This window comes from Monodon monoceros, unplaced genomic scaffold (assembly GCF_005190385.1).
Source record: "Monodon monoceros isolate NGI ecotype Baffin Bay Population unplaced genomic scaffold, NGI_Narwhal_1 Super_Scaffold_9, whole genome shotgun sequence".
In the NCBI taxonomy this organism is placed as follows: Eukaryota; Metazoa; Chordata; class Mammalia; order Artiodactyla; family Monodontidae; genus Monodon; species Monodon monoceros.
In genome coordinates, this window is record NW_021703786.1 from 18,843,414 (window position 1) to 18,860,910 (window position 17,497).

Below are 17,497 nucleotides of genomic sequence, written 5' to 3' on the forward strand. Positions count from 1 at the left end.
TTTCCAGATACAAAAAATGAAATGGAGGCTTGTCGCTGGACAATTATTTTCACAGCACATTTGCCTTCCTATAGACGAATTCTGCGAATATTTAGGTGGAAAGTACCTATTTTAAGAGAAAGAGAAAGAGAAAGGCACTTGACTGTCTCAGTCATTAAATGGGCAAAAGAGGAAATGGGTTCCTGTTGGTATCTCTTCCTGCCTCGATTTCCCTCTTCCCGTCCTCCTACCTTAGGCAGAACAGGGCTCAGATGTGGAGACGCTCAGGGTAGGGGAGGTGGGCTGGGCTGAATCTGGGGAACTGTTTCCAACCCTCTGAGCCAGTCCTCCTGCGAGAGGAGGGATCTTCAGGGCAAATCTGCCAAGGCTGCGCCCTCCCAATTCTCATCTCCCTTTCCGAGCCCCTCTCGTGCCTTCCCCCTGTGCACGCTGCCTCTCCCAACCCCACCTCTGACCTCAGAACTCCTTCCAGCTCTAGATTCTACTCCGTAGCCCACTCCACCCCCTGTCGATTTGGATTTTAACTCATATCAGCCCTCAGGGAACTTCCCGTGCTGTTAACTGACTGTAGCCACTCGCACATTGCATTTTTAATAGAGCTTGTTATTATACGGGACCCAGAATCCTTTGCTGTGGAGAGAACAGGGTATAGTTAGAAGCGTGGGCCAGGTAAATCTTATGAAATACCGGCTGCGTTATTTAACAGGCGTGCGAATGCGATCTAGCGGCTCTCCCAGCTCTGATCAGTTTCCTCCCCGGCAGGGTAGGGGTAATGATACCTCCATCCTAGAGGTGTTGTGATGCTGGAAGGAAATAATCCATGTCACACATCGGGTTCAATAAACAGAGGCTTTTATTGTTATAGTAGTTCACGAATTTAAGATGCCATCTTTTGTGAGAGGTACCATTCTTTTACCTAGCCCTAAGAAAGACGGGACGAAGGAAACAAAGAAAGACGTGCTGCGATGTTAAACGGCGAGAGTGCTTTCTCCTGGCGTCGAATGTAAGACGCATGCTGGTTCCTGAGATGTAAAGATGTGAAAACGTTGGGCATCTTGGAATGGACAAAATCAGGCATCCCTATGGAGTGTGACGCCTTCTGTTGGGGGCTGTTGAAAGACCAAAAAGAGAATGTGGGGATTTGCTGGCCTCCGTGATGGCAGGCAAGTTGCGAAAAGCCCAGTTCTTGGTTGAGTCTAACTAGTTTGATGGATCCAGTCTAGCTGGGCAGGAAACTTGCTCTCCAGCACACAGACTCTTATGTTGTAGCGCCAGGACCCCGAGCACATTCGGGGTGGGGGCAGGGGGGTGAGGAGCGGCCGGTCTGCTGGTCCACGCGCACCCCTGATCACGTGGCTGGGAGAAACCATCTCCCTTTCCGACTGCAAAGTCAGACAGACCGATCCAGTTCTGTTGCTAGTCAGAAAAGTGAAAGCTTTTGTTCTGTGACTGGGAAAAGGGAGAAGGCGGGAGAAAGGAGAATTGAGGGCGAGAGGGCGGGGTCAGAGAGAAGGGAGAGGAGGTCAGAGAAAACAAAACGGTATCTCCCTCCCTGTCTCTTCAACTAGGGCAAGCTGACAAGTGATGAAAAGAAACCTGAGGGAGCTGTCCGAGGGGTCAGGGTAAAACTTGAGGGGAAGGCAGCGCTGCTGCAGGGAGGGCCAGGAAAAACAGATACAGTGAGGCCTGGACTTGAAGAGGCTCTCCTCCCCAGCTGGCAGGGCACCCAGCAGGCTTCTGATGCCCAGGGATGGAACACTTAGAAGCGCTTGGAGTTGGCAGCCTCGGCACAGGCAGACCTTATCTGAGCGCGCAAGGCTTCCTCGACAGCAAAGAGCAGTGGATGTGGTTGAGGGGCAGCCGGAGGAGGGGAATGGAAGAGCGCGGCAGATGCCCCTTGCTGACCACAGGGACAAGGTCATGTTCACCACCTGTGTGATCCCAGGACCCACACAGTGACAGGCACAGAGTTAGGTGTGATACCAGAGAATCAGTTGAATCAAGACTCTTAAAAACAGGATATCAGAAGATTTTCTAAAAAAAAAAAGAGAAGTCATATGTGTGTGTGTGTGTGTGTGTGTGTGTGTGTGTATACACTCACTTTTTAATATGATAAAGTTGGCATCTGAAACTGATGAGAAGATGGACTATTTCATGTATGATATTGGGACAACTGGGTAGCCATCCAGACAAAATAAAGTCAGATCTATACCTGAACTCAAATACTAGGACAGGTGTGAAGTAGGTCAGAGATGGAAACGCAAAAAGATCAACAGTTCAAAAGACGGTGGGCAGGGGATAGGAACGTGCAGTTCACAGAGAATAATAATGGATCTCAAGCGCATGAAAAGCTGTACAACCTTGCTCATAGTAAGAGATAACATTGGATATTATGCAAAAGTTTGATAACATGGTGGTTGGGCAAGGCTGTGGGAAACAGGCACTGGTTGAGAAGGCTATCTGTGCTCTTCCAGTCTCTGTCTCTGGCTTATCATTTCCAACTCCCTGGCAGCAATGATAACTGGGTCCATAGTGAGATTGTAGGACGCTTGGACAAAGTCTCATCACCAGCCAGCCACGTCCTGGTGTTGCCTGAACTTTTATAGGCACTTTTGTCTGTACACATGGATGTGAGCTGGCTGAGGGGCACTGACTCACGTTAACCGAACTCACAAGAAGCTGGTGCGTGAATTAGAATGCTAAGTCGTTAACTGACAAAGGGAGACACTGCTTTGCAATGACAGGACGTGCATGTCTGCAATCCAAGGGACCTCGTTCTAAAGGTCAAAATACCTAGGAAGCTAAACCGGTGAGCACAAAGATGACCTGATGAACATGGAAGCAAGCAGAAATGTAGTGGAACACAGTGAGGGTCGTAATAATTACCGCGAGCCGGGAGGCCTGCTAATCTCTTTCTGTACGGACAAATCGCATCATTTAATGTTTACACATTCATGTGTTCAACCAAATTCATGTGTTCATGTGTCTAGTATATGTCAGGCCCTATTCTAAACACTGAGGAGATAAATGTGGACCAAACGGACAAAGTTCCCTGCTCTGGAGCTTACATGCTATTAGGCTAGAAGGCAATACACAAATAAATGTGTAAGATGTCAGGTGACATGTGCTACGGAGTAAAATAAAACCAGGTGAATGAGGGAAGATTAAGCGCAGGACTATATGTTAATATTCTCATTTTTCTAGATGAAGAGGGTAAGCTACAGAGAAGTGAGTTGCCTGCGATATTTTCCCTTATGTTTGGTACTTACAGGAATACCATATTCCAGGCGTGTCTCGTAATTCTTAAGATCATGTCTAATAATTTCTCATTTCCTTACCTCCAGTTTACAGATAACGTGGCTACATCGAAGACAGACGGTTAAGCGGGGAGGCCAAGTCACGCACCAGGTCACGTGATTATTAACAGGTGGAGCGGGATTAGAGACTAGGTGTTCCGAGTCTCTGCTCTTAACCGCTGCACCAGACGGCTTGTTCCTGTCTCTCTTCAGACAGACCTGTGCGTCAGGCTCGGCAACACTTACTCTCACAGTGGGCGGGACACACAAGAACAACTTCTCTTTCTTTTGGTGCCCTTTTCTAGGTCCCGTGCTCTTCATAGATGGATCCGACCTCTTCCGCTAACTAGCTGTGTAGTCTTGGGCAAAGTTGCTCACCCTCTCTGTGTCAACCGCTCCGTCTGTAGGTAAACTTTGAAAGTCTGATATAAGGAAAGCACTTAGCGCAAAGCCCGGCCCAAGCAATAAATGTTTCCTATTGTGTTGTTACAGGCAACACAGCTGCTCAGTTGTTTCAGTGTCACAGCCATGACGCCTTCACTGGAACCTCGTTGGACACTAGGGCCCACATTCTAGACTACCAAACCAAGGTCGCCTCACGAGCTCCCTTTACACCCCCTCAACCCCACACGGTAGGCACTAAGGTTTCCACTTCTCAGCTGGGGAATTAAGGCTCTGGAGGTGAAGGAGTTTGCCCTAGTGGCCTGCAGCCGGGGCAGGGCGGGGGTCCTGACAACCAGGGCAGCAGTGCTCGCAGGGCGCGATCTCGGCTCCCCAGTTCTCACCGCAGCCCCTGCCAGGCGACACCGGCCAGGCACTCCTGGACTCCCAGCCTTCGACTGGGTCTTCGGCCTGGACAGAGCCAGCCCGTGGGACCCTGTCGTCTTCACAGTGAAGACCACATGACGTTTTTCGTACTCGGACCAGTCTGCTGCGAATCAATTGCGCAGACGCCCTCCTCTATTCTCCCACCCCCAATTCCCCTGAATTCTGTCTACGCGCGAGCTGGTGCCAACGAAGAGGTCCGCCCCAGCCCAGCCTCTGCTCATGCGCGCAGAGGCGGTGCCGAGGACTGGGCGGGTCAACCCGCGCGGCTACACCTACCCGCGCGGAAAGGGCGGGGCATGCAAATTAAAAATGGCGCTCCAGCCCGAGGACGCCGAAGCTACCGCAGGTACCGAATCTCTCTTCTACGATGTAGAGAATAAAAAATCTTCACGAGAGTGTGGTGTGGTGCCACCCACCGTACTGTCACCGAAGCAAAGGAAGTGAGACCTCGAGTGAGCAGTGACAGGGGTCACACTGAGTCAAATGTGGATGCGAGGAGGACGGTGACAGGGATGGCAGGCTGCTGGGTATCGCTTCTCGGCCTTTTGGCTAAGATCAAGTGTAGTATCTGTTCTTATCAGTTTAATATCTGATACGTTCTCTACCCGAGAACATCGTATTAAACGGATTTTTGGAGCCCGGAGTCGGGGTGGGAGCTTGCTCCGCCCGCTCCACGCATCGACCTGGTATTGCAGTATTTCCAGGAGTGGTGCACCCCTCCCGGGGAAAGAGTTGAAGTTTAAAAAGTAGGGTGTATCTTTCTCTTGTTGCCGGGTTGTAGGTTTGTTTTTTTTTTTTACGTTTGAAGGCTGTAACGCTGTCCTTCTGTGGAAATTCTTTGTGTCTGCTGTTCATCTCGTGGACCTCAAGGGCTAGGTTATGGGTGGTCGCGAAGCGTGACTAGTGGGAGGGAAGAAAACGAGCGTTTTCTCCGGGACCTTGTCCCCAGTTTTCTACGGGGCAGCGTGGGAAGGTGAGAGTTCGTTTTCTGGTTTGGAAAAGGAGCCCACCGCGCGGAAGTTGCGGGACCTACGTCTGGTGTGAGTCTTGTGCGGTTTGGACGAGAGTCCACCACGCGCGAGGAAGAATGAAGAGTAGTCTCCGTCCGGGTTTCAATACCTACCTCCTAGTGTCCCCATGAGAATTAAGTAAGATGGAGCGTGTGAAGTACTCAGCCGAGGGACTGGCGTACAGTGAGTGCTCTGGGGCTCGTAGCGGTTAGTTTGGCCCGGGAAGCTAGTTTAATCTGCCTCAGGAAAGGTACAAAGTAATACATCATCTCTGACCACCAAAACTCCCATTGTTTTCCAGTGTGTGTGACGTAAGAAATCAGTGCTTCTCAACCTAAGGTGCACGGGGGTCCCCTGTGGACCTTACAAGAACGCAGGTTCTGGTTCAGTAGGGGTCACGGACTGAGTTGTGCCCCCAAAGTTCGTATCTGTAAGCTCTATTGGGAGGGGAGGCCTCTGGGGCCGGTGAGGTTAGGAAGAGGTGATGGGGGGTGGGGTCCTCTTGTTGGGATTAGCTCCCCAAGGAGAGGAGGCACGGGAGAGCTTATTCTTTCCCTCTCTCTAACACGTGAGGAGAGGGAGGGGAGTCCGCCACGTGCAAGCCAAGCCAAGAATATCCCCAGAACCCTGCCAGGCTGGCACCGTGATCGGGGACTTCCAGTCTCCAGAACTGTGACAAAATACATGTAAGTTCTTTAAGCCACCGGCCTGTGGCATTTTATTTTGGCAGCCCTGGCAGCCCTCTCAAGCTAAGACCGGAGGTGTGACTTGGTGCCTGCATCCTGCATTTCTCACCGGCTCCGCGGCGATGCGGATGTTGCTGTTCACAGACTCGCACTTTGAGCAGCAAGGGCCTAGGACAGATTACTAGAAAGTGACCCTAAACGCTGTATGTTTTCCCTGACGATGAGTACTTTCAATGTTCTCCTGTACACCTACAACAGCGATCTGTTATGGTAACTCCGAACCCCTAACAGCTCTGGCCTGTCAGAGGCACTCAGCAAGTCCTTGCCAGAGAGGAGAATGGATGAGCCAAGGGTTGTGCCTGACAGTTGGCTGCCGGGCCTCGGGGGAAGACCTCTGCCCTTGGAAGACCTTTGGAAGCCCCGGGGGTGAGTCAGGCAGCCTCTCTCCCCTCTGAGGTTTGGGGGTGATAACACTTCCTCAGGGCCCTGTAAAGGTAAAATGAGATTGTGACCAGGAATGTGCCATAAGCAGTGCCTGGCTCACACACAGAGGCACTAACAAACCGTCGGTGAGTAGATCTGAGCCCCACGAAAGGTTTCTTGGCCTCTGGACTGGAACTCCTTGATGCAACGCTCATGTTGGCCTCCTGACCTGGAAGCTGGCCAGACTGTCCCGGTCAGGGCAGCCAGCGGGCCCGGGCGGGAGGATAAGAATGGGGGCGTGGGGGTGGGGGTGGCGGGGCCGTGTTTGATTCCTGGTCGGGGTTACCGGGAGCTGCGGCGCGGCCACAAAAATAGAACAAAAAACAAGAACAGATATCTGAAATACCACTTCAACACGTAATTAATACGGAGATATTTGACAGTTTTTAATACTAAGCCTTTGCAATCCCATGTGTATTTCACACTTAACAGCACATATGGATTAGGAGGAACCACCTTCCTAGCGCTCCCTAGCTGCGAGTGGCTAGTGGCTGTGACAGCGCAGGTCAACAGAATGGGGATGAGAGTGGAGGGAAACGAGTGAGGCGCTTGCCTTGGCCAAAAAATTTCAGGGAGCACCAAAAACCCAGTAATCAAAATAAATCTCTCGATTATCTTAGAATCCAGGTAAGATGCATTGTATCAAAATATTACTTATCTTGATTGCTGAAGAGCGTTTCGGGGCGGCACTCCCTTAAATGTTTCGCCCGCCCGCCCCGAAGACTGGTTTCTCACTGGCCTCACCTAGTCCTGGCCCCGGATACTACTACTAATACCCACCCCGTGGAGTTACGGGGAGAATCAAATGAGTTAATACACACGGAGCGCTCGGCAGAGGGGCGGGCACTGGGAAGGGCTCAGGCAGCACCCGCCATCAGGCTTTCCCTGCGGCAGAGTGAAACGACCCCATTGGGTTTCAGTCCTGCATCAGGGATACCTTCTAGCTCTTCTGAGATCCAGTGAAAGAAACAGAAACTCCCCAACTAAAGTGAAGCTCTGTTAGGAAGGGGGATGGAAAAGGTTTACGCTGCCTGGGCAGCCTGCGGCCTTTGCCACAGAGAAGGGTTGCCGCTGCGAAACTTTATCCCCACTTTGCCAGAGGCCTTAATTTATTTACGGGCCTTGATGCCCAGAGCGTCCCTGGCAGTCACTCTCCTCTCTGGTGTCCTGCCACCCCAGGCCAGATCTTCCCCTCTTCACCCCTGGATCGGGCCAGGACCCTCCTAAGTGCTTCTCCGATTCAGTCTGTCTTGCACACCTTTTGTTCACTCAACAAACGTTTACTGTGCACCTCCTGCAGGCCGGGCACTGGGCTAGTGCTGGGGTACAGAGGTTAAGTGCTTGCTGATGAGGGTCGCCGCCCTCAAGGGTCTCAGATTTCAGTGGCGGAGATACAGGACTGCCCCCAACGAGTGGTGAATGGTGGACTCGAAGTCTGGGGTGGGATGAAATACAAAGGAGGGCCGCAATCATCCGGGGGGGGGGGGGGGGGGGGTGGGGTGCGGTGCGGTGCGGAAGAGCCCATGAGGAAGGCTTGCTGGGGCAGCTGAAGCCGAAGCGGAGCCCAGAGGCTCTGCGTAAGAATTAGACAGGTGAGGAGGAGGTGGAGGGAAAGGAGGTCTCAGGCAGAGGAAGCTTTCTGTAGCAAGCCCGGGATCTGGGTTCATTGGTAGAATCTAGCACCGACCGACGCAGGCGCTTGAGTTGGAGAGAATCCCTCCAGCTGCTCAGCCCGGCCCTCTGCATCCACACACCTCCTCCCTTCCCCACTGTGGGCCATCCGCCTTCCGCCTGGCAGGGAGATTACCCCACCGGCCCTGGGAAGCCCCCACTCTAGACCTTCCGCTCCCCGGACTCAGAATGAGCGCCCCATCCGACCCTACGAAGCGGAGGCCTATTTAGCACATTGCAGTCTGGACGTTTCCAGCGAAAGTGTCTTGCGACCTCGTCTTCAGGAAAACTCTCAGCCAACGGCTCCTCCCACAGGCCCCTCTAGCCGCCCACCCCGAATCCCCTACGGTTCGGTCTTTTGTCTCCGCTGGCATTGATGCCAAAGAGGAGCTCCCCCGCAGCAGCCCAGAGGATAAGGTCAGCCCGCCGGAGCCACGCCCCCTTGGGCGGGCGGGGGCGGGGCATGCAAATTTAAAAATGGCGCTCCAGCCCGAGAACGACGAAGCTACAACAGATCCAGAATTCCTCTTCTACAATGTAGAGAATAAAAACTCTGCACGAGGGTGTGGTGTGGTGCCACCCACAGTACTGTCACCGAAGCAAAGGAAGTGAGACCTCGAGTGAGCAGTGACAGGGGTCACACTGAGTCCAATATGGATGAGAGGAGGACGGTGACAGGGATGGCAGGCTGCTGGGTATCGCTTCTCGGCCTTTTGGCTAAGATCAAGTGTAGTATCTGTTCTTATCAGTTTAATATCTGATACGTTCTCTACCCGAGAACATCGTATTAAACGGATTTTTGTGAGTCAGGAGTCGGGGTGGGAGCTTGCTCCGCCCGCTCCACGCATCGACCTGGTATTGCAGTATTTCCAGGACTGGTGCACCCCTCCCGGGGAAAATAATTGAGGTTTAAAAAGTAAGAGCCGTGTGTCGCTGTGCGCTCCTTTAAGCGAAGTTTTTCTGTCGGACTGGGCCGGAGCCTTTCCCCTCTCGATAGATAGTGTTTTTAAAATCTTTTGCGTCTGTTTCTCTTGTAGATTTGTTTGTAGAGGTAGGTTGTGTGTGCAGAAAAAGGAGCAAGTTCAGTCGGGTAGAGGAAAGAACCGCTGTGACTGAGAGAGCTCTCTCACAGTTTCCCATTCTTCAGCGTTGGGAGGGTTTTCGTACTGGTTGGCGGAAGGACCCACGACCGCAAGGTGACTGCCCTGTGTGCTTTGGCTGTTTTCGCATTCACCTTGCCGTCTCTCTCCTTCTGTTAGGTAACTGAACGTCCCTTTCTCCATTTTTCTCTCATTTTCCCCCAATTTTAAACCGTGTTCTTGCGCTAAGAATTTCTTCTCTTTTCTGTCTTCTCTCGAAGTGCAGCTTTGTGCTTTTGCTCAAACTTGGCGTCCTCTGGAGGACATAGCTTCTGCCCCCACAGTCTTCTCAGGGGGCCTCTCTCCCACATTCCTCCGTCTGTGGAAACTAGGAAAGGAGCGGAGAGGGTATCCAAGCTTCGTCTTGCTGCTCCCAGACCGTTTCCACGTCACCCTCAAAGCAGAAAGAAAACAGTAGCTTGAGTCTTCTGTTCTTCCGTCTCTACTTCCCCCGACTTCTTTTGGTGTCTCCAGCATTACTTCTGTCCTAGTCTTTCCTGATGTCGATATCCACAGGCAGGGCTTCCCTGGTGGCGCAGTGGTTGAGAGTCCGCCTGCCGATGCAGGGGACACGGGTTCGTGCCCCGGTCCGGGAAGATCCCACATGCCGTGGAGCGGCTGGGCCCGTGAGCCATGGCCGCTGAGCCTGCGCATCCGGAGCTCCTGGGCCACAACAGTGAGAGGCCCGCGTACCGCAAAAAAAAAAAAAAAAATCCACAGGCAGAAAAGGACCGAGCGCGAGGGCAGCTCCCGCTGAGAGCCACGAGGATCCACCCGGAATGGAGGTTTAAATGATGGGCTTTCCGGGCTTCTCTGGTGGCTCAGTGGTTAACAATCCGCCTGCCAGTGCAGGGGACACGGGTTCGAGCCCTGGTCCAGGAAGATCCCACAGGCCGCGGAGCAACTAAGCCCGTGTGCCACAACTACTGAGCCTGCGTGCTGCAGCTACTGCAGCCCGCACGCCTAGAGCCCGCAACAAGAGAAGCCACCGCAATGAGAAGCCCGCGCACCGCAACGAACAGTAACCCCCGCTCGCCGCAACGAGAGCAAGGCCCCGAGCAGCAACGACGATCCAACGCAGCCAAAAATAAATATTTATATTAAAAAAAAAAAAAAGTGATGGGCTTTTCACTTAGGTGTGTGTGTTGGTTGTACTGTATACAGCTGACTGACTGACAAGGAGAGGTCAGTGCCACTGAAGGAGTTTTTATTACTTACAGTTCCCAAGAGAAGAGGGCACGCCACACCCTGCAGCGAGCCACATAGGGACTCGGCCTGGCCTGCTCGGTTGGGAGGCAGGAGAGGAGAGTATATGGCCTTTATCGTCCTGGGGAGGGAAGGGGAGGGGAGGGGAGGGGAGGGTGGGAAGAATGTGCAGAGGCATCAAGGTAGGCCAGTTTGAGCAAGGTTCGGATTGGACCATTAGAATAGCATTCGGTGAGCTTTGGGCTACAGGGCTGTTCTCTAGTTGTGAGGTACCGGGCCCTGGGGTGAGAGAGGGCAGGGGAAATACTAGCTGGAGTGTGAGAGTAACTAGAGGAGGCAGTTGCAGATACGGGTGTTGGAAGATTGCTTTGCACGTGAACAGCAGGCTCCCAAAGCAAGTGGGTTGCACTTCTAGGAATTAGTTAGTCCTGCGAGGGGCAGTCTCTTCCAGGCCAGCAGGCCCTCAAGATGTCAAAGCATCGTAAATTAGAGAAAAATTTAAAACATGATTAATCCAGTGGATGATCATTTTATTTGAACTTTCCAGTCTCGGGATTACCTAGGGGTAGAGGGTGGAAAGGCAAAGAGGGCGCTAGGAGAAGCATTCGACATACACCTCTCCTACCAAGGCATCCCCCCCGCAGCACGAGATCAGATTCCAATGAACAGTATGCACTGGGGTTTATTCATTCAAGAAATATGGATTGAGGGACTTCCCTGGTGGCGCCGTGGTTAAGAATCCGCCTGCCAATGCAGGGGACACGGGTTCGAGCCCTGGTCCGGGAAGATCCCACATGCCGCGGAGCAACTAAGCCCGAGTGCCACAACTACTGAAGCCCACGCGCCTACACAACAAGAGAAGCCACCGCAATGAGAAGTCCGCGCGCGGCAACGAAGAGTAGCCCCCGCTCGCCGCAACTAGAGAAAGCCCGCACGCAGCAACGAAGACCGAACACAGCCAACAATAGATAGATAGATAGATAGATAGATAGATAGATAGATAGATATTTAAAAAGAAGAAGAAGAAGAACAAGAAGACCTAGAGGAAGATTTAGGAAATTATTTTATAAAATCCTTTCGACTCAAAATCTGAATGATATTTTTTAAATTGATAAATATGATGATATAAAAAGAACTTTCCATGAAACCTTTAAGCAATGGAATCATCACCTTAAGTAAAGCCAAAGCCAGATATCCAACAGGAGAAAATGTTCACCGCTTCCATTACAAAGCGCCAGTCCCCTGAATGTGTAAATTGCAGATCCACGACCTTAGGATAAAGCCCAACCGAGAATCCAGGAGGAAAAGGGCCGAAGACCCCCAACAAGGAGTTAGTTCACAGAGAGAAAATAAAGGCGTCTCTGCAACAGGAGAGGACGCTCAACCTTATTTACGCAAGATTAGAAAACTGCAAATCCAAACTACGCCGAGGTACCATTTTCACCTATGAGATCGACCCCCTCCCCCTTTCCCCACCCCGCACCAAAAAAGCATTCGCAGGTTTGATGCCACGTGGGGGTGTTGGCGAGGCTGGGGCAAGAGGCGGTGCCGGGGAACGCCTGCCCTGCTCTTCCGGTCACCGTCCGTGATCTCCCGAGCTTCAAGGCTCCGTTGCAGTGAAGATGGCTGGGACCGCGACGGCCCTGCACCACCGTGAGGGCACAAGGGCACGCGACCGGCCTCCGCAGAGCGCCGTGCACGGGGGCCGGGCGCGATTCGCAGGCCCTTCAGTCCGTGCACGTCGATTTGAGCAAACTCCGCGGGAGTGAATCACGCTGCGAAAACGGAGATGCTAAGTTATTGATTTGCGACGGGCACTGTTGCATTCCAACGACTGTCACCCAGGGCATCCCTTCTCAGGACGACCCGCCCCCCCCCCAGGGGACCCGAACCGTCGGGCAGAAGCCGGGCGGGAGAACACCGACGCGAGCAGACCGGCCCCGAGCAAGGAGGGGCGAGGGGGTGTGGTGGTGGTGGTGGTGTGGTGGTGGTGGTGTGGTGGTGTGGTGGTGGTGGTGTGGTGGTGGTGGTGGTGTGGTGGTGGTGGTGTGGTGGTGGTGGTGGCGGTGGCGGCTGAAGAGCCGCCTTTAATCATGGCGTGTGTCGGGCACTGGCTAAGCGTGGAGGAGGCACTCTTACTCATTGAACGGTTGTTGAATGTGCCGTGCGTGGGGGGGGGGGGGGGGGGGGGGGGGGGGGGGAAGAGCGGTGGACAAAAGGCAAGTTCTTGATTGCTGGGGCTCGAACCGTGACAGCTGCTACCGGGTCAGCGCTCCCCTCGCATTCTCCGGCTGCCGCCCCTGTCTCTGGTCTGCGGCGGGACGTGCACCGGCCAGGAGGCGGGCTCCGGGTCTGGCCTGGGCTCCGGGTGCGAGGAGCCGGTCCGGAGGGTGGAGTCCGCTCGCGGCAGCCGCGCGTCCCCGGGCGACAGAAGGCGGAGCATGCAGATTAGAAACGGCTGTTCGGCGCGGGAAGGACGGGACGCTCAAGTACACAGAATTTCTCCTCACAAAGGTAGAGAACAGAAAGTCTGCACAGGAGTCTAGTGCTAGCACTGTGGACGACGCAAAAGGAGGCAGACGAGGCGTGAGGATGAGGGCGCTCACCGTGGCCTGAATAGGGATGAAGGGAAGAGGGCAACGGCCAGAGGGGGACAGGTGGTATCGCTTCTCGGCCTTTTGGCTAAGATCAAGTGTAGTATCTGTTCTTATCAGTTTAATATCTGATACGTCCTCTATCCGAGGACAATATATTAAATGGATTTTTGGAGTTGGGAGTCGGAATAGGAGCTTGCTCCGTCCGCTCCACGCATCGACCTGGTATTGCAGTATCTCCGGGAACGGTGCACCTCCCCTTACGGGGACTAAGCCGGTGGTTGAAAAATAGGAGATGCTGCTGTCCGGATTACTGTACAGCGGGTTGTTGTTCGTTCCCGTGCAGTGGCGGGGGGGGCGCTGTGAGCTTTGGTTTGTGACATCACCTTCTTTTCTGCAGTTTTTCGCTCATTTCCCCCCCCCCCCCCCCGTGTTTTTTAAGCTTGCGGTGGACTTGTTGGGCGAGGGCGGGTCGCGGCGTGGGGGGCGCAAGTGCTCTGATCCAGCCTTTGTGTTTCGTGCTGGGGAAAAAAAGGGCTGCTTCTGTCGCCTGCCCTGCGACGGAGAGGGGAAACTCCTGGCCCTGGATCTTGTTTGGTTTCTCAAGTGGAGGCGCGGAGCACTACCGTCGCCCCCGCACCGGGGAAGGGAGGGGAGGCAGAGAGAAACTTGAGAGGTGCAGGCCCAGTTGCCCACGGTGCGGTAGGCTCCGCCGCACTACGCCAGATGGAGGCAAGTACGCGTTCCTCGTATTTGACCGCAACGGCGGCGTTCGAGCCCAGAAACAGGCGCGGTTCGGAGAGGCAGTACTTCTATTAATACCTTCGTTCTGGAAAGACCCCACCCCCTCCCGTGAAATGGGTCGTTTAATCCCACCGGTGCAGACGGGGGCCAGGTACATCAAAAAGCGCTTTTACAGGGGGCCACGGAAAACAAAACGAAGGTGACTGGAAGGGCGAGAGAAACAGCCCCGAACCCCCCTTCCTCCTCCAGTGCCTTGTTTTTTCCTTCACCTCTTCGGGGGAAACCGTTCTCTAACACCCCAGAGCTGTGCCACTGTTGCGGAGCGAGCGCGCCCTTCCAGCTCGCCCAGCACCGCGGTAGGCACCGGTCTCGTTCCCACTGCAGCTCCAAAGGGGCGCCCTGGGGCCTAAATTAGCGCTCTCCTGCGACAGCCGGTGGTGGGCCCGTCCTTCCAACCCCACCCCTCCCCGCGCCGGACCACGTGCGTCTGAGCCCCACTGGGTCGCCCCGGGGGGAAGCTGGGCCTTCCATCGGCAGGCTGGATCCACGCCTGGCCGTCCTCCGTTCCTGTCTCCGATCCGCAGTGTCGTAGGTCCCGGTACTGTACTAGCTGGCACAAGGGATACAAGAGAAGCACTCCCTGGCTCTCCATCGAAGGCTGGCCACGTGGGCCAGGTCTTTGGTTGGTACACCCCCGGTGCGCGCGCTTTTCTTTTCATCACCCGGCCCGCGGCGAGCCTGTAGCCCGGGGCCTGTGGCAGCAGAGTAAGTGCGACTCCCCTCAACTAGTATGCACGGCGCGGGCGAAGGCAGAGCCTGGCGGCGCGGTAAGCTGGGCCCACCGACCGCTGGCGGGACGAGGCCCCGGCCCCACGAAGCGCAGGCTCCTGGCTCCGCGAGCCCACTCACCGTGCGGAAAAAAACGCTCGCTCTCCGGCCCGCGGACTCACGCAGCGACGCTGCGGCGCCCCAGGCCCCGGCCTCCAGAGTAACAAGCAGGAGCGGAGCTGAAACGAAAGGGGGTGGGGGAAACCGCTTCTCCCCACGTCTCCAACTCCGCCGCCGACCCGGTTTTGGTACTTGCGGAACAGGCGGCTGCTTACCGTGTAACAATCCTTGCCCGCCCTTGCGGCCGACCGCCGGCAAACGACGGCAGCCGTCTGCACACTGCAGATTAGTGCGTAGGAGCTGGCGAACACAACACAGCCCAGCTAACGCCCTTAACAACAGAGAAACACAAAAACGCGAAGGCAGTGACCAACGCGGCACACCGGAAATGCACGTCAGAAGAGCGCGAGGCGCTAAGCAGACGTCCAGCCCCACCGTTCTTTTTTTTTCCCCACAGCTTAGTTTCTCCCCAGAGGGAGGTGCACCGTTCCTGGAAGTACTGCAATACCAGGTCGATGCGTGGAGTGGACGGAGCAAGCTCCTATTCCAACTCCCTGCTCCAAAAATCCATTTAATATATTGTCCTCGGATAGAGGACGTATCAGATATTAAACTGATAAGAACAGATACTACACTTGATCTTAGCCAAAAGGCCGAGAAGCGATACCGTCGTTAGCCCCTTCGCCAGCACACCCCTCTTCTCCCTCGCCTTTCAGCTCACGGTGAGGAAACTCAGCCTCAAACGAAAGCCCGCCCTCTTCCCTAGACTTCACGGTGTCCTATTGCCACAACTTGTAACACGTACCTAGTTTGTCAGATCCTTTAAACTTATTGGGGGCTTTTAGGCTTTCTATTCTCCCATGCCTCCCCCGGACAAACTGCCAGGCAATTTGCATGCCCCGCCCACAAGCGCGTACGTTTGCTGCTCCCCGTGTGCGCCCTCTCGCGGTGGAACCGAAACAAGCGAGTACCCGGAAAGCTCCTTCCGCCTGCTTTGCCGGGAAACGCCCAGAGCGAGAGAGACGCACAGAGTTCTACCAGGTTTTGCTTTCCAGCATTTCTTTTTCTTCTCATTTTTTTTCCCCAAACATACAGCTACCTTGAAAGAGTCTTACAAGTGGACACCCACCCACCACCTAACGTCGTCTTACTGTTGTAGGGACGCATACGCACATGCGTTGGCTATGTTTAAGTTCTAAGGTCAATTTTTAATAACGTCGTTTCCCACAGTCCTTTATTTTCCCTTCTATCAGTTATTCACAAAAAGACTTAACTATAAGGAAAAACAAGACGAAACAAAGCAGGTCCTTCTTGTGTCAGGGCCTACTGGGTCCCGGAGAGCAAATGTGCCTGTCTATTTTTCCCTGGATACTGAGAGATAAGGGGAGCCCCGTCAGCCTGGCTGTGTTTTTGGCCACCTACGGTCAGTTCAGTGGCACAGGTGCAGCCCAGAGTGGTTAGGAGGTGGAGGTTGGCCACGTGAGTCTCACAGCACGGGCACGGGGCGAGGCAGCCGGGGGTGGGGGTGGGGGGGTGGGGGAATCTTCGTGCGGGGGAAGTTGTCTGGATGAGGGGTGGGGGCGAAGGGACGCTGAGAGGTGTGCCGACAAAACAATGAATCAATAGTCAATCTAAGAAGGAAACGGGAAATTTTCTTCGAGCCCACCTGAGGGTTATAACCGGGGAGACGGTCTTTCCGAAAGCCCTGAGGACCGTTGCGAAGAGGTAATGTACTTTTCTCCCCCCGCCCCACCCCCGGGCCGCGTGGCTTGCGGGATTGCGGGATTTGGGATCTTAGTTCCCCCACCAGGGATTGAACCCGGGCCATCCGCAGTGAGAGCGTCGAGTCTTACCCACTGGACCGCCAGGGAAGTCCCCTGTGATACTTTCTGTTTTTAATTGAAGTATAGTTGATTTACAATGTTTCAGGTGTACAGCAAATTGATTCAGATATATTTATTTGCTTTTTATTATATATTCTTCAGATATATAATATATATTCCTTTTCAGATACACATACACGCTGTATATATTATATAGTATCATATAGTCTTTTCAGATTCTTTTCCATTATAGGTTACTACAAGATATTGAATATAGTTCCCTGTGTTATACGGGAGGTCCTTGTTGTTTCACTCTTTTATGTATAGTAGTGTGTATCTCTTAATACCAAATTCCAAATTTATCCCTCTCCTCCTCACTTTCCCCTTTGGTAACCATAAGTATATGTGATTTTAGGGACGGGGTAAGTGCAATCAAGCACACATCTTGGTAAAAGGCTACAGCTACTCAGAAGGAACAGATACCTTAGGTAAGGGTTTTAGTGCTTTTCTAAGTCTGGGAAGCATGCAAGAAACTGGGTGCATAAAATTTTCTCTTGCAAATATCTAACTCTCTGAGGTCTGGTTCTGTCAGTTTCCTCCTCATCCTGATCTCCACCCTGAATCCCTTTCGGGGTGGGTGGGAGGTAGGTCAGCAACTACAGAGACTAATGACTTGATCCTTGTAGAACTGGATGGTGGGTAATTCTTTATTTTACAGTCCCTTCCCTTTCAGTCTTAATTTCCACCAAGGCCAAGGCGGCATTTCGTAACCAAGCTGTGCCACTCGCTAAGAATGCTCATTCCCAGGTCAGGTGAGGATTTCGTTGATAGGCCACTCAATGTGCTATTAGTGGACTAGGCCCTGTTAACAATAACCAAAAGCCTCTGGACTGCCTGTCTTACTAGTCTGTTATGGTCCAGGAAACAGTGCCCTCTTGTTGCTCCTTCCCTCATCTAGAGGTACACTATTGCATTCATTGCTCTTATAGAACTGGGTATTTGATCTATCATTGCAAGTCCCCAAGTCATCGTTATTTCTGATCTCAGATGGCCGCCAGGGAAGTCCCAAAACAAAAAAAATTAAACAAAACTTTTTTCCTCTGTTCATTTGTGCCTCCTCCCTACCCTC

The 17,497-nt window shown here is 53.4% G+C and overlaps 4 non-coding genes across 4 annotated transcripts; 3 read left to right on the forward strand and 1 right to left on the reverse strand.

The window, feature by feature from the left end:
- The first annotated feature begins 4,653 nt into the window (after positions 1-4,653).
- LOC114889851 lies at positions 4,654-4,844 on the forward strand. Its single transcript, XR_003792150.1, has one exon. It is a non-coding gene; the product is annotated as a U2 spliceosomal RNA (small nuclear RNA).
- Positions 4,845-8,671: 3,827 nt separating this feature from the next.
- LOC114889852 lies at positions 8,672-8,863 on the forward strand. The gene has a single exon (XR_003792151.1). It is a non-coding gene; the product is annotated as a U2 spliceosomal RNA (small nuclear RNA).
- Positions 8,864-12,981: 4,118 nt separating this feature from the next.
- On the forward strand, positions 12,982-13,172 carry LOC114889850. The gene has a single exon (XR_003792149.1). It is a non-coding gene; the product is annotated as a U2 spliceosomal RNA (small nuclear RNA).
- A 1,847-nt stretch (positions 13,173-15,019) lies between these two features.
- LOC114889849 lies at positions 15,020-15,210 on the reverse strand. The gene has a single exon (XR_003792148.1). It is a non-coding gene; the product is annotated as a U2 spliceosomal RNA (small nuclear RNA).
- Between the last annotated feature and the right edge of the window lie 2,287 nt (positions 15,211-17,497).